Here is a 17,697-nt window from a genome sequence, read left to right on the forward strand (position 1 = left end):
TTTTAAAAACATATGTTGACTCAATAAAAATAATGTTTGAACCTTCATTTGGATAGATTCACTGATGGGAGAGCTTTATTTCATAGTGTGGTGATAGTTTTTTTTTATGAAATTAGCATTTCATATAAGAAATGAGCTTGAAATCAGATTTATTGAAAGATTCTCTGAAAACTTTATCTAGGACATATGACAATCTTTCCTAAACAGAACAGAAACACATTGTTTTTTAAAAAAGGAACATGAAAGAAGGATTCTTATATTAAAAATAATTGACCCTACATATTCAGCCTTTAAGAGCATAGAATGTGTCACCTTCATTTCTACTACTTTTTCTTTTTTTTGCATATTGTGGAATTCAATAAATAACTGATAAAAGGCTAAGTGATTGACTCTAAGTTGGATATATACAATAACCACTCAGTAACTTGTTCCTTGTACATAATGGCATTCATTTGAAGTTGGAAGAAAACTGCAAAATGTAAGCCCAACAGCTTATATGCATAAGTTCACATAAGAGATGATGGTATGTTGGACTATGCTTTCTTTAATAGTGAAGGTGTTGAGAAGTAGTCAAATTCAGGTGGATGTTTGGCTGATAAAATTTGCTGAAGTCTTGGATGAAGAGTTTGAGGTATGTGAAAATTATTGAACAAAAATGATGTTATGAAAGTGGATCTCATTAAGTGCCTGAATGGTGATGTTTCTTAATGAGATGGGCAGCAAAACGAAAAGATGTATTTGGGGAGGGAAAACTGAGAGTAAAATTTGGGGCATGTTATTTTTGAAGTTTTTATTAGATCTACAAGTGGCAACATAAAGAAGTTGGTCAAATATAAAAGTCTGGAGATCAAAAAAAAAAAAAAAAAACAGTGAGCCTGCAAAAAATTAATTTGTAAATCCAAAAGAAAAAGAATATATTAGAAGACAAGAGACAGATGAAGGAATGGAGAGATTTTTTAAAAAAGGAAAAGAATAATGCTGTGTTAATGGTGGAGAGAGGTCTATTAGAAAGAATACTGGGAGTTGGCTACTGGATATGACATCTAGTATGACTTTTACAAGTATGGTTTTATTGGAATTGTAGGGTAAAATTTATTTGTGTACATTTTATACCTCATTAAGTTTTAAATTTCTTGATGGCAAGGTCCATCTTTTTTATCATGGTGTTATCCAAGGCAAAGTGCTTAGTGCTTTCCAATGGGCACAATAAATATTTTGGAAAAACTTACTGAGTGATGTCAAGAAGAAAGAGCAGCTCTATGTTTTCAAACTGCTTGATTTACTAAGTTGCCTATTTTTATTTGGTCTAAAATTTTTGGAGAAGTAAAGGATGCCAAACCATTCACTTGATTTAGTTTTTTTTTTAATTTTTAAACTATCAAATGATTATTCTTAACAAGGATGGATATGAAACTGTATTTAATGCTACATTTGGGTGAATCTCTACTGGCCAAAGAATTTTAAATAGTGTTTTACTTCTAGTCAGTATATTTAACTAACAATTCAAATTCTTTTCTTTTCCCTCTGCTACAAAAACCAGCACATTTTAGGTGGTAGCTGCTCAAGCAGCCCAGCTCCGAGAATGAAGCCAGCAGTGATGTTTCTAAGCCTCCCTAGATGACCTGCAATGAAATGAATAAAAAGAAAACAAAAATGTTTGTTGTTTGAAGCCACGGAATTCAAGGTATATTTACTATCTTAGCACAACTTAACCTATCTTATTGGTACAAACACAAAGCAAGATTGCTGAAAGCACTTACGTATTTAAACTATGTGATATTTTTAATTAATAACATATACTGTTTCTCTCAGTATATTTACCTTTCTCTTACTCTCAAGCAGTTAGAAGTTTCTATTATTTATTGCTGTATAGAAAGTACATAGTAGGGAAGAAATGAGAAATAAAATCAAATTGATCTACTTTTTGTATTCCAAATGCCTAATTTATTAGGTGGGCAGAGAATTAACAAAAAAAGATAAGAGTATAGGAAGATATTTGGAGTCATACAAATAATACCTTGCAGAAACATTTATAAGAGTGCAGCTTTTCATCCAAGGCAAGAAAAATATTTCTCTGGAAGACTAGAACAAACCGTTCACCACATGGGTAGTGTATCAATCCCACTCCTTTCAATCCTTCTGCATTCTGTAACAAACAGAACTGTGACTCAGTCTCTTCTAAAGATGGGTTGTATGTGTGGGGGAAAGTTTTTCTGCCAGTTCCATGGAAAAGAGCATTAGAGTATGAGCTATGGAAAATATAGTTTTTGCATACCTGAATCTGAATATTATGATTGAGATTCAAAACTGCTATGTTTATTTGGGAAGTAATTATATAATATGTTTGATTCCTTATTTGTATTTGTCCAAAATAAACTGGAACATTATATCACATAACCAAGGATGATAATTTCAGTTAAAATTTCTATGCTTTCTAGAGTTTTATAAAACTTTGTTATAAATATTATTTCATTTTTACAATATCCTAAGATGGTAACATTACCAGTTTAACTTAATAGTTAATGAACTAGGTGTATACCTCTTTTCATGTGAAAAAGGAAAATAAGCTAGTGAACAGCAGTTTACTCAAATCTAAACTTTCTTCAATGTTAAAATATAATCTCTAAAATTAAAAACATGCTGTTTGAAGGGACATTTTCATTATAGTGATATGGTATGCTCAATCAGAACCTACTAGATGTGATGAATCAATTTAGCTCTCAGAAAAAAAGTCTGAATCTGAGGGTGTTTCTTAGTTTATATTTGATGGAGTATGAATAGAGATTTAAATACTATAATGTGAAGAAGCCACAGTAGAGAGGAAAGTTTCAAGATTCTTCCCATACCTCTTTCTCTCTGTCTACTCTACATTTACCTTCATTTCTTCTTTTAAAGAGAAAATGTTGCTATTTCAATTGTTCAGCCTGTAAGATGCTTAGGACCCAGGACACTTTGTATTGAAGTCAGGACAGGTGAGTGGACTTCCTTACGCTCCTCTGCTTCCTAGGGCAGAGTCTGGTAAGGCATCTCTCTCTCCTTGTAGCCTTATTGCTCAGCAACCCTGAATCTCAAAGGTAAGTAGAGCTATTTGGAGGGATTAGGCATTTACATTCTTCTGCAAAGAGAAATCCTCACTTAAGCTTATCATCTAAGATTTGTTCTCTAAACGTTTAGAATGCTATGCATTTGAATAGATTGTGTGTTCTGCTGTTAAAATTGCACAAGGTTCCTGATTCTATTATCAGTCCTTTTTGTGTACAACTGCAAGGGTATGGAAACCCAAGGAGGCTGGAGCAATGATAAAAGGTAGGGTCCACGCCTCCATTCTGAACTCTGAATACTTGTTTTTGTGTTCTTTCCTTTACAACTTCAGAATTGCTAAGTTCTAGTCCTGCTATATTATATTGGAATTTGGCTGAAACGGTACAAAGGAATAACATGTTTTCCCCAAGAATTTACTTGAATAAAACTGATTCCTTTACTGTTCTTTAGATGGTGTTATCCTAAATTGCCTTCACAAGATGTGATCAAATGGATTTCACTTCAGTAAGTCATAATTCTAATTGAATATCTAGTTACTATAGAAAGACCTGATTCCCAAAACTGTTTTTAAGATGAGATTATACTTAAGGGAAAATAATTGTATGAATTAAGATTTTTATATTGGAAACCAAAGACCTTAAAATTTTTAGCAGCTTTGAAGCATCCCAGAAAAGAATGCATTTGCATAGTAAAATGTCATAGTGAATTTACATAAAAAGGACAAAAAACACTAGTATGTTTATTTATATTCAGTGATATATTAATTGCTTTACATAGAAAATTCACACATTGTTTTTCTAAAAATAAGAATTATTATAAATTGTCATATGAATTAAATATAATTATATGGTATGAATAAGGTAAGCCATTAAGAATAATGAAGATAATTTCTCTTGCACAGAAAGACAAAGAGTTACAAAGGAATAGGAAGTTGTTTTGGGGGAAAAATATCTGAAATTAAAAGACACATTGAAACTGACATGTCTTCTAAGATCTTTCTCACAGTTAGTCTCACTGATCCAAACTCTGGTGTTTCTCCAAATATGGAAGCACCAATTCTAAGAATGATGAGTATTAATGATAACAACTTTAAAATAAATGGTTCTCTAACAATAGTATTAATGTATTAACTTTTGGAAAGATATTATGCATACACACACATAAACCCTAAAACTAAATTAAAATTTGGAAAATTATGGTATTTTTAAATAAATTATGGTTCAACCCCATTGTGGGATAGCATATGGTCATTGAACAGATTCTTTTAGGGTGTCTATAATAACATACAAAGTGGTTAATAATTCAAAAGTTAATGTGTACTTTTCTATTGCCTTTTTGAATACAAGACTTTTACTCTGATTTAACCAGTTTATCTTTTGCCTGGTGGGAAATTAGGATTAAATTTAAAAAATGGAACAATGAAGTATAATATTCAGCTAATGGTATTCAAAATTTTGCTGCAGAAATCACAAGGCTATTTTTTTGAGAACTATTCTCTAAACTATGTGTCTTCCTACTTTAGCTTAATGGGCTGGGCTGTAGGATTATATGTAATGAAAGTGTTCAGGTAGAAAGGAGGAGGGGGGTATCCTCCTTTCCTGAAATGTATAGTAAAAAGAAGGAGAAATATACAGTTCAATCAGATGTTTACAAGTATTACAAAATGTGATACCCCTCTGATAAGAATTCCTATATGTAGACTGCCCTGTGCTAAGGTGGAGAAGTCTAACCCTAATCAAAAGTAGAACACTGCTTGGTTACACAGAGGGACAGACAGGCATACAGACATACAGACAGACTAGCAAGTATTCCCAAGCCTCTCTTTCTTTCAAGACCACATGGCTACACTGAGCTGAGAGCCAGCAAGTTAGCCACAGGGCCAATAATGATGGGATTTTTTAACTGCAGAGTTGAGATTAGATGTGAACCACTGGGCTAGGGAGTGAATGAAACATGTGGCAAGAACCAGGGCCTATAGCCAGTAAAGTCTGAGGGGAAACAAAATTTGCAAAGGAAAGGTGGCCATTGCATTCTAGAATCTGGTCTGAGCTAAATAATGAAGAATGGATTTACCAGTTGCAGATGTCAGCATCAGAGGTCAATAAGACACTATGTGACTGGACCATGCTTTTAATGCTCCAAAATATTTATTTTATTTGAATTTTATATAATCACCCCTCATGCTTACTTTCTATAATATTTATATATATTTATGGGGTACATGTGATATTGTGTTACGTGTGTAGAATGTGTAATGATCAAGTCAGGATGTTTAGGACATCTATCACCTTGAGCATTTATCATTTGTACATATTGGAAATATTTCAAGACCTTTCTTCTAGCTATTTTGCAATATATAACCCATTGTTGTTAATCATAGTCACCTTACTCTGCTAATGAATATTAGAATTTATTTTTTCTAACAGTATGTTAGTACCCATGAACAAATCTCTCTGAATCACCACCCCCCCCATACACAAGCACTGATGCACACACATCATTTCCAGCCTCTGTTAACTATCATTCTACTCTCTACTTCCACAAAATTAACATTTTTAGCTCCCATATGTGAACGAGAATATGTGATATTCGTCTTTCTGTACCTGGCTTGTTTCACTTAATGTAATGACTTCCGGTTTCATCTACCTCATACTTAATCATAATTCTGATGCCTCTCCACTTTTTACTGTTAACCCCACCTTTTTCTATTTCAACATCTCCCACCTCCCAGCCTTAGTCCCTGGTAATCACTAAGGTACTATCTGCTTCTACAGTTTCAATTAATATATAGAATTCCACATATGAGTGACATCATGTGGTATTTATTTTTCTGTGCCTGGTTTATTTCACTTAATATAATGTCTTACAGGTTCATCTATGTTGCTGCAAATGACAGGATTCCTTTCATTTTATGGGTAAATAATATTCCATTGTGTATATATACCACTTTTTAAAATTTATTCATTCATTGATGAGCACGTAGGTGATTCCACATCTTGGGTATTGTGAATAGTGCTGCAATGAACGTGAGCATGCAGAGAGCTTCAATCAATCCAGGCAGCTCCTTGTACGGAAGAGAAAGTGAGTAAGCTGCCCTGCTCCTCTTGCCCCTCCACCCTGATAAAGGGATAAGCATTGAGAATCCTCTTTTTCAGATGCAAGGTTTTTTACGCTTGCCAAACACATACTCCATAGCTGATCATTTCATTTTCCTGCTTCTGCAATGTGACAAAGAAAAATGAGTGCTGGATTAAAGAAATCCCGTGGTGATAGAATGGGCTATTTGTTTAGCTAATTAGAAGCATAAAAATAGATAAAATAAGAATGTAGGAAGGCAAAATGGACCTCTTATAACTGAGGTGAGATAAACACTGAGGAAAGCTACCAAGAGACAATTTTGACTCAAATAAACTGAGAAAAAGGTGGTGGCAAGGGAGACAAAACATGACCTGGGAAAATTTTGTCGACAATAACTTAAATAAATGATTGTAATTACCAGCAGTTATTGAATAATTACTATAAGCCAGGCACTAATTGTACCTCATGTGTTGTTTGATTTAGTCTCTATACCAGCCTATGATCTAGGCACTGTTAATCTAAATTTATAGAAGAGGAAATTAAGTCTCAGGATATTTTGCGTAGAATAACTGCTAGCAGTGACCAGAGTGAGGACTGTGTTAGTAGACTATTGTCTCAAATGTAGCATTATATTTCTCTTCCAGAAGCAATGAGAGTTACTATTTTAGGAAAGGACAGAGAGTGATAATTGTAAAAAATTGTTACCTAAAACATTAATTATTTTTCAAAAACATTTAAATAATTTTTGTTTAGTAGACATTTTTAACTGCCTTCCTAAATTTAAAAAATCTGTTTTACAGAAATAAAACATATTAATATTTCCTCTTCTGAAAAGCAGGCAGGGCATTGCATATCTCACAGGATTACAGTAAAGATAAAATATAGAAATGACATAAATGCTAAGTGCAATCCTGGTCCACACTAAATAAGCACTCACAAAATAATTAATGTGATGATATCACTATTATTATTAGACTGGCTTTGACACATCAATGACTTATTGCTGGAATTTTATCCAAACATTTCTTAAATATGTAAATTCTTAAAAACTAGATTGCTCATGAACAAATATGCCTAAGTTCCTTCAAATATTTCACAGCAATAAATTCAATATTTCAATTTTTTATAAATGTTTCCATTATATATCTTTCTACAGGAAAATTTAAGCATAAAAGTATTTTCTTAGGCTATTCTCTCCTTTTTGGAAAAAAACAAATATAGCTATTATTTATACATATTAATAGTTTGATTTGAGAAATTAAGTACATTTCATATCTTCCAGGGAATTTTTACATTGAAATTTTTACCTGTCCTATGCAGTGATTCAAATTCCTACATTATTAAAATATTATCAAATATTAAATATCATTAAAATATTCCTTAAGTCATCAATCAATAAAGCATTTAATCTAATTCAGGTGTATAGTTGATTTATGGGAGTTCTTCTGGAAGAATAGATAACAAGAAGCAAGCAATTGAGAATTCAAAATGAATTTTTAAAAATCCATTAAAAGTTAGTTAGAAAATAGAGAACACCCAGTAAAAAAAATGGTTAAATAGCAGCGGCAGTAGTGACAGGCAAGAAAGGCACCAACAAAAGTTGAAATAGTAAAATTCAGTCAAATAAAGAAAATATGTAATTACTTCAAGGGATCGTTTAGAAGCATGTTTTGGCTAAACTAAAGGCAAAAATCCCCAAAATCTTGAAACCAACTCTGTAAAATGAATACTTTACTTGCAAAAATATTTAATTGTCAATAATGATGCTAAACAAGACTTCCTTCTAGGACCTCAAATCTAAGGTTTCGGATTCTTGCCAATTCTGATTTAACTATAAATAAAATAAATTTCTGAATTTTAAATATTAGATAATGTATAATGGTAGAGTTGGTGACAAAATGCAGGGCTACTAGTTAAATGTAAATTTCAGATAAACAACAAGTAATATTTTAGAATGAATAAACATATGAATACATTATTTGAGATATACTTAACTAGATATACCTTATTTTTATTTTCTAAGTCCAGGAACCTTATATAAGGGTCAAGCTTTATAGTATATTTAAGTGTATATTCAATTCTTCACTAATAATCAAGAACCATATTTCATTATTTTTATTATTTGTATATTGTCATCTGAAAATGAATTGAGGTAATATATCTTAAAGACAGCATATTTAAGAGCATTGGAGATTCAGATTTACAGAAGACCTAAACTGTATATTGGGAAATAAATGCATAATATGGTTTAGGGAGGCACACACACACAAAAAACAGCTTGAAGTAAAATTAGGTAAACCAAAGTCAAGAGTGCTATGAATATTGTAACTTAAGTCAAGCAGGACCCATATTACAGGGAAAGCAAGTGAGAAAGGAAAATATCTGAAAAGACAGTAAAGCACTAAAACACCCATGAATTCCAAAGGGCACAATGAGAAAACTAATTTATTGAGCTGAAATGAAACTTCAGCACTCAGGCAGTCAAAGCAGATGGGCAAAGTCATAGCAGCCCAAGAAAGCAGCACGAGCAACAGAAATCAAATAAAGCCAAGTCTTGACAACTCTGGCCTGAAACCAATCTTAGGATAGTAGCCAACTACACTTCCAAGTGAAAGCACATAGGTACAGGAACTAGATTTAATTGCAAGAGTCTGCGTAGTAAAAAGTATGTAGAATTCTGAAAGAAAGGACCAGTTCTGACAGTGTCAGGATTAGATTCAATAATTTAATGTATGCACATAAAAGTTTATGTCTAAGTATGAAATATAATCACACTGAGAATATTAAAAGTTAAAAATAAAATTATAAAAATATGACCTCATTTTGAAAAGAAAATATGTAACAAACTAGTCATTAATTTCAAAATACTTATTTTGACACATTTTATATTCTGCAAAGGGCTAGGGATATATTGCTGAGCAAAACAAATGTAGATCCCGCTACATAGAGCTTACAGTTTATCATTTACAAACTGTAGTGTCATAAATGAAAATTACAGAGTGTTAACAGAGTGTTTGCCTTGGAGGACTATAAGGAGGTTAGAGAAGATTACACTAAGGAGTTAACTTTGTGTGTTTGGGTTGAGGGAGTTCAGCAGAGCTTGATCATAAAGCTTCTTGCAGGGCATGCTAAGGATAGTTGGACTTTATCCTAAAAACAATGGGAGACCTTTAGACGATGGTCATATAAGGGTGAGAATCAGAGCTGAGGGGGAAGTGTTTCAGCAAATGTCCAGTTTTGGTGACTACAATTATAGAATATTTTTTAAAATGATTATATATTGAATAGTTAAATGATTATATACTCAAATATGCTCATATCTAAAGTTATTCTGAAGCCATTTCTTTTATTCAGTTACTTTTTTTGAGAAAGAATGAGGCAAATCACCGTTAGATAATGATCAGTATTACAGGAGCAGTGCAACTATCTGAATAGCAGTATTAGAAATTTTTTACATTATATGGTTTTTATCTATATGTATATGGTAAAAGGCTTGCAGTATGAGAATAAAAATGATAGAAAATCTTTAGATTTACTAAAAATAGGGTTCTTTTTTTCCTCAAATACTTTTAGAAGCACTGATAATATATTGACCAGCATAGTTCTTTTGCATTGCACGATATAGTATTCCTAACAGTATTCTTCCTCAGAAAAGAAGTTCAAATATTGGAGTTTCTTTTATATTCAAATGAGAATGTATTTTCTAGAAAAACAGTTACAGATAAATGGTTAGAATTAAAACACTGTATTAGGCAAGAAAGGAAGAGAGGAAGAGAGGAAAGGAGAAAGGGTACATATTGAGACATTTTAAATATTGAGACATTTTAAAAATATTAACAACATTTTTCCATTATCTCTTTCTAGTCTAAAATTTGTTTGTTCCTGTTTCTCAATCCCTCATGACTGGAGTTGTTTTGAGTATCTTAAATTGTAACCAGCTATTTCTTGAAGACCTATTCTATCTTTGAGAACACTTAGGATTATTATGAAAAATGAGGTTTTTGATAGCCGAGGGAGGGCAAAGAGTGAGAAGTATTTTAATGTCAGAATTGCCTATGAGTATTTCTGCATCTGAATCAAATGAGTTATTTTCAAGGCCTGATTTTTATGTTAAGTTGGATATAAAAACTGTAAGAACAATTATAGTAAAATATATACAAAGTACATGAGATTAATTACTGTACTCTACAAAATGCCATAATTTGGAAGTAAACATCAAACACAATTAAATAACCAAAGATTGTTTTGTCCATTATACAAAAAAAGCACAATTAAATATTAAATTAAAATCAATTGCTTGTTTCCCTGAGAGATTTCCCTCTACATATAATGTTGCCTCCTCTCCTGCCACATGCTTTTATATGACTAGCAGCTATAAAGTGTCGTTTCGGTTCTCCCCAAATTTACATCTCTCCTCTATATTGCATATTTGGGGATACCAAATTTCACACAAATGTGTTTGAATTCTACTTTTTGAAGCCAAATCTCCCACTATGTTGTTTTTGTTACCTGTTATGATGTGCATCTTAAAATGAGTGCATGCCAAGATAGAAAAATAAAATTAAAAAATGGTAATTACATAGATAATTTTGAATTCAAAAATGATATTGATTTTCAAAATGCATATTGGGCTTCTGCATATTACATTCTCTGCTTAAATGTCTGTGTCCCTTTCATCCTAGGATAAATAATTCAATTTGTATTTTTGCAGTGCTTGTGTAGTTATAATCTAAAATCCATTGTAAAATATGATTTTTTTCTCCAATATGTATAAACTAATTCTAAGGCTTATGAATTTCTTTGTCAATTTAAATCTTACTTTCATTAAATTTCCGTTAGTACTACTGAGAGAAGCTTTTACCTTCAAGAAAGTTTAAATTAAACCCTAAGAACTTAAACGATGAGACATGCAATAAACTTCATGTCTGTTTAACCAATATTAAGTCATGCTCAATGGGAAAAAAGACTATTATATGGGAGGCTTAAAAATGTTTTTCAAGGAAATATTTTAAAAATTGTATAGAGTAGTTATTCCACTTCCTTGAATTATAACATGATTTAATGGCATGGTTCTTTAAGCTATTTTCCTTTCATCTCAAATGAGTGAAGTTACATCTTTATAATTAGTACCCTGAAATAGTTATATTCTACTTTGTCTTAAAAGTATCCACCTTCAAGAGACATGTATATTCTTATTTTATAGCTAATAATCACATCCATTTTCAAATTCTTAGTGCTCTCATACCCTTGTAGATGACTCTGATCTTGTTGTAGATATCAGGATAGGCACTGAATGCTTAAACTACAGTTCTACACAGTTGTAAATGTCATAGAACTATCAATATTAGAATATCTTCAAATAGAAGTTAATTTTATAATGAGTCTGAGTCATCATATTTATTATATTTTGCATCCTTTTTTACTAATTTTTTATACTTCTAATTTTTAATGGAAAATATTCAATGTAAATTAAGTGGGACTATTTACTAGGATAAAAGATTGTCCTTTCTCATAGTTTTTGAATTTACTTTTTGGTAATGCTAATATTTATATTATGCTATGGTAGCAAATGCATTAGAGTATGGTACCCAAAGAAATCATGTACATATTCTGGGTAAAAATTATACTGTTGGCTCTAATATTATATTAATATATAAAAAATTTAAATATTTGTTTTAGATGAATTAACTTATATTTTCCTATTTGAAGCAAACACGAATTCTACTTAAAAAAAATCAAAGATAATGCTCTAATTTATCACTTTCATTTGTCTTTAGAAACTGGCACATTTTAATATAATTTATAATTTTTCACTTAATTGCATTTAATTTCTTCAAGTTCTCGGAATATTTAGTATTTTATAACCCAGAAATGTGTATTCCCACATTATATTAGGTTATTAAGTATGAAATATTTGCTTTCCTTAAGTTCTAAGTTTGACAGTTGATATATCTGACATTTCACTTTGGGAATATTTGTTTTATTTTTATTGTGAAGGTACTTCCTCAGTCATTTGAATGCACATTGTGGCTTGCAATCATCTTTCACATTTTTCTTAGAGCAATTTTTGTGAAACCATGGGTAAGTCAAAAATCCATGTTATTTTTGTATATAAGTTCCATCATGGAACCAATGCAGTGCAGTCAGCTTGGAATATCAACTGTTTGGGAAAGATGTGGGTAATGAATACACAGTACATCGATGGTTTGAGAGTAGCATTCTGGTGATTTTAATCTTGGAAAGTGAGCCACATGGGTGACTTGAGACCAAGGTGGATAACGCTGAGCTGAAAGTTTTAGTTGAAGTGAATCCATCTCAATCTACATGTGAATTCACAGCAAGGTTTGACATTACTATTCCGACAATATTGGACCATTTGAAACAAATCAGCAAGGTAAAGAAGCCGAATAGTTGGGTTCCACAGGATATTATTGTGAGCATAGAAAGAGAAATTGTCTCGAAGCTTGTCTTTCTTTGCTGTCATGACATAAAGGTGAACAATTTCTATGTTGTATTGTTACATGTAATGAAATTCAATTATTTTTGACAATTGCCAAGTGTTTGGCACAATGGTTAGATAAAGATGAAGTGCCAAAACAGCCCCAAAACAAATATTCATCAAAAAAACCTAATGATGTCTGTCTAGTGTTCCAGTGCTGGTATTATCCACTACAGCTTCATGAAACCTGGTCAATCCATTACAGCCAATGTCTACTGGACGCAACTGGATGAAATGATGAGGATACTTGCAGTTAAGCAGCTGAGATTGGTCAATAGAGACAGGCCAATCCTCTTGTAAAACAATGCTCAACCACAAGCAATGCTGCTCAAACTACAGCAGCTGGACTTGGAAACTCTCCATCATGCACTGTATTCACCAGACCTTGCACCAACTGACTACCACTTCTTTCATGCTTTGGACCACTTTTTGCAAGGAAAAATATTAAATTCTCAACAAGCTGTCTAAAATGCCTTTCACAATTTTATGGCCACTGGCTCTCCAGGCTTCTTTGCTTCTGGCATAAACAAGCTACTGTTAAGATGGCAAAACTGTGTCAATAGTTTTGGAGCATACTTTGATTAATTGTACTGCTTCTTGTTTGAGATATAATAAACCACACTTTTGATTCAAAATTGGACATTTAATTTTTAATTACTTCATAGCACCATTTTTAAATGCTCTACTCTTGAAATAACAATTCTAAAATGACAGCTAAGACTTTTTTCCTCCTAATTCTTTTTGTAGAGTCATTTCATGGACTAAACTATTTTCAGACATTTAATGTAATACCATGAGGTTTTGTTTTCAAAACAGAGGTATTTTAAAAGAATATCAACAATTTGGTATTATAATTTGGAATGAAAAACCAGATTAATGGTTGTTGGTGAGGATAGATTTATGAGGATGAGGAAGAGAAGGTATGGCAGAGGATATCTAGAGAAAGAAGAGGTTGAGGGAGATCAATAAACGTAATGGAGATGTGGTTAAGTGCTCCTTTGTGTTCCTGTGAATTTATTCGTCTCACTCAATTTCCCATAAAACTTCTATAATGTCTATTGTACACACACACATGCCCACACCATGCTATTATTGTCAAGCAAATGGAAATTAGCAGTGTTCCACATTCACATGGTATGATGTTGTCTATGCCTTGCATAATATTTTCAGATTTCTCTATACAAGTCTTTTGAAAATAGACAAAGTTCTAAACTAAGCATAGCTTCTTTGGGAGACTTGGAACTGATGAAACTACTAATGGATTTTGAATGAGACATAAAAATACGTTCTACATGTATATTGCCCACTGTCCAGAATACTGCCACCATCAGAAAACAGAGTGGAAGGGATTTTAGCTTACTGTTGATGTTATGATAAATAAGGTTCTACGGTAATGACTAAAAACAGGTAGTTATATGTGTGTCCACTTCCCATACCCAATCAACAACTGTTACTAAATACAATCAGAAAGGGTCAGAGCTCAGCTTAAGATAGAGAGGGGGTTAATAGTTTTGCATTCTACCCTGGAAGTATAAGCTGCTTTCAGAAACTGTTAACAAATGGTGTCAGTGACATACACAGCTCTGGAAGAAGTATGCCCAAGAGTGTAAGATGGTTTTGAAGTCATAATATCAAGATACAGGAAAGAAAAACAGGTTATCTTAAATGCTTTAGCATAATCAAATAACTGCACTCTGAAGGGAAAAAAGGGCCCAGATATATTACAGAAATGCAAACTATATGAATACCTATCATATACTAAATATTGGCTAAAAGCTATGATTTAGTGCTTTGGCAGCTTTTGACATATAAAAGAGGATTCCACCAGAAAACCTGTATGTAGAAAGGAACAGTAACAGATTTTGCCTAAGTAAATGTCTTATTTCCCTTAATTCAAAAATGAGTAAATAGGAAAATGAAAGTACATGAAAAAACCTATAACACAAAAATCTGAGAAAAGACTCTAAAAAGTCCAAGGCAAAGTAGATATCTGAAATAATTATTGCAGAAAGTAGAAGCAAAGATTAAAATATATATTTGTTGTTCTATCTTCAATACTTAACTAAAATTCATTGAATGACTAACAAGAGCAAGACATTGTAGGAACAGAGAGGAAGACAGGCTAAATGTTTGTCTTTGTGGGACTTCCTATGTAGGATTTCAGGAAACTCTGGGAAGACAAGATATATCAACAAGAAACCCAGGTCAATCCACGTTAAGGCTATGCCGAGGTAAAAAGGTGAAGATAAACTAATACCTGGCTTAGTCATGGAAAGAGAACAGTGAACCTCAAAGCAAATATCATAGTTAGAATTCATAACAGGTTGATACGGTAGACAGTAATGATGACAATGTGGAAATTTGAATCCTTGATGTAGATAAAATTAATAATACAATTAAATACAATTTCATTTATATGATTAATTGTAAGAGGCAAGAATGGGAACATAGGGCTTATCTAACATAGGCCATTTCAACCTATAAATATAAAATCAGGTCATTTCTGAAAAAAAAAATAAAGTAGAATAAATGAAACAAAAACTATAAGCAAAGATATAATCTAAGTAATATATCCTGAGATTAATTTTTATTATAAATTTTTATTTTGTTACTAGAATTGAAAGTTAATAGTTACAAAATTTCTTCTATGTATTAAAATATTATAGATATGTAATAATTACTGGTAACTATTTTAAAAATTAAATTACAAATGTCAACCAGCATTTATATCCACACTAATTAATGTTCTTCCTCAAGAACATTAGTATTTATTACTCAAGAACATATTTGTGTTTTCTCAGATTATGTACTCACTCTGAAAACCACCTCCAATTCCCTTCTGGATTGGATTTTCTAGACATATTACAGAATTTTGAGAAGAGTTTTGGCATGTCACAAATTCAAATGCTTTGTGATTTTATTTATTTTTCAAAAATTTTTAATTGACATAAAATTATTATGTATTATACAACTTGATGTTTCATAGTATATACACATTGTAGAATGATTAAATCTAGCTAATTAACATATACATTACTTCACATAGTTATCATTTTTGTGGTGAGAAAACTTAGCATCCACTCTTTGCATTTTTCAAGAACACAATATATTGTCATTAACTACAGTGGCCATGCTTTATAAGAGATCTCTTGAACTTATTCATCTTATATAACTGTAAATATGTATCCTTTGACCAATCTTTCCACGAACTTTCTACCCCTTAACTGCCCCAGCCTCTGATAGCCACCATTCTATTCTCTACTTCTATGAGGTCAACTTTTTTACATTTTACATATGAGTGAGATTATGCAGTATTTGTATCTCTGTGTCTGGCTTATTTCACATAACATAGTATCCTTAAGGTTCATCCATGTTATTGCAAATGACAGAACTTCTTTCTTTTTATGGATGAATAATATTCCTTTGTGTATATATACTACATTTGCTTTATTTACTCATCCACCCACCAACACTTGTTTCTACCTCTTGGCTATTGTGAATAATGCTGCAAGAAATATAAGAGTGTAGTCATCTCTTCAACATTCTGATCTCATTTCCTTTGGCTATATACTCAGTAGGGGGATTAGTCAATCATATGGCAACTCTATTTTCAATTTTTTGCAGAACCTCTGTACTGTTTTCCATAATAGCTATACTAATTTACATTTCCATAGTGTGCAAGGGTTTTTTTTTCTCCACATCTTAGTCAACACTTATCTTTTATGTTTTTGAACATAACCATTCTAACAGGAATTTTGGCCAATCCTATAAACTCTACTATGTTATTAGTGTCAACATATGCATTCGTGGTAGTCTCTGTGTTACAGATGCCCTCCCCCTTTGTTCTTAAGCAGTTTCTCTATTTTTAACAGGGTACAGTTTAACAAAATCATGATGCAAGTTTGCTATGTATATTTTCAGGGGTAACTATTAATAGTTACCACTGAATGGAGCTGCTTGTGATTCCAGAAAGTTTAGACTCTCAGAGTTATATTCCTTATAAAAGTATTAAACCATTATTTTTTCACTCCATGTAACTTTAATCAAATATCAAAAAATTTCTTCTGAAGTAACTACTTTAATCAGCTATTTTGTCTAATATTAGTCAGATCACTAATTAACAAGAAGTCATTTGTTTTGACTCTATTCCCAATCACTTTATTAAAACAGTACACAGAATTGCTTTTAAACCTAACTGAATAAATCAAATAATTATTTTTGCATTTTATAGATTTAGTCTTAATGTCTTAGATAGGAAAAGTTATGAACATTAAATCCGAGTAAGATATAAGTTCAACTGACTATATTTAGGAGATTGTTATTGAAATCAAGTAAATTTATTTATATTCAAATACTCTTCTTAAATATTTCCATAGAAATACATATGTGTACATTGGGATAAGTAGATATTAATCTCAGCCATTTAACAACTGTTATGTGTTGAGCACCCCATCTGTCCCAGGCACTATGTTAATTGATATAGATAAACCACATTTCCTACGCTGATATACATATCTTCTCTAAACCCATGATATTATATTGAAAGGGAGACATGAACATATCACTAACTACTGAATACCACTTGAATTTTATCATCAAAATTGTATATAAGAGTGATAATAATAAGAGTTACCAAAAACAATATTATGAGTTACCAAATACTAAGAACTTATGTCACTCATTCTCTGCTAAGTATGTGGATTATCTTTTTAAATCTGTTAAATAATGTTATCTAAGTGGTATGATTTATCCCATTTTATAGATGAGCAAAATCAGGCTTATAAAAGTGGCATCAGGAAGGGAGAGGAAGGGTTGAGGAGGGAGAAGAAGGAGAGGGAAGGCTGAGGAAGAAGGGGGAACAGAGGGAGGGCTTAAAAAATAAAAAATAAATAAAAGTGACATTACAAGGAAATGGTCAAACACCTAAAAGGGAATGGCAAGGGGAGGTTCACGATAAACATGAGATTTCAAAGCCTTACCTTTCAACTTCAATGACATATAGCCTCAAATAACAGTTGATCTACAATTGATGAGGGTAGCAAAAAAAAGAGTAAACAATTAATTCTAATTAGGAGGGT

This window comes from Lemur catta, chromosome 2, assembly GCF_020740605.2.
Source record: "Lemur catta isolate mLemCat1 chromosome 2, mLemCat1.pri, whole genome shotgun sequence".
Taxonomy (NCBI): Eukaryota; Metazoa; Chordata; class Mammalia; order Primates; family Lemuridae; genus Lemur; species Lemur catta.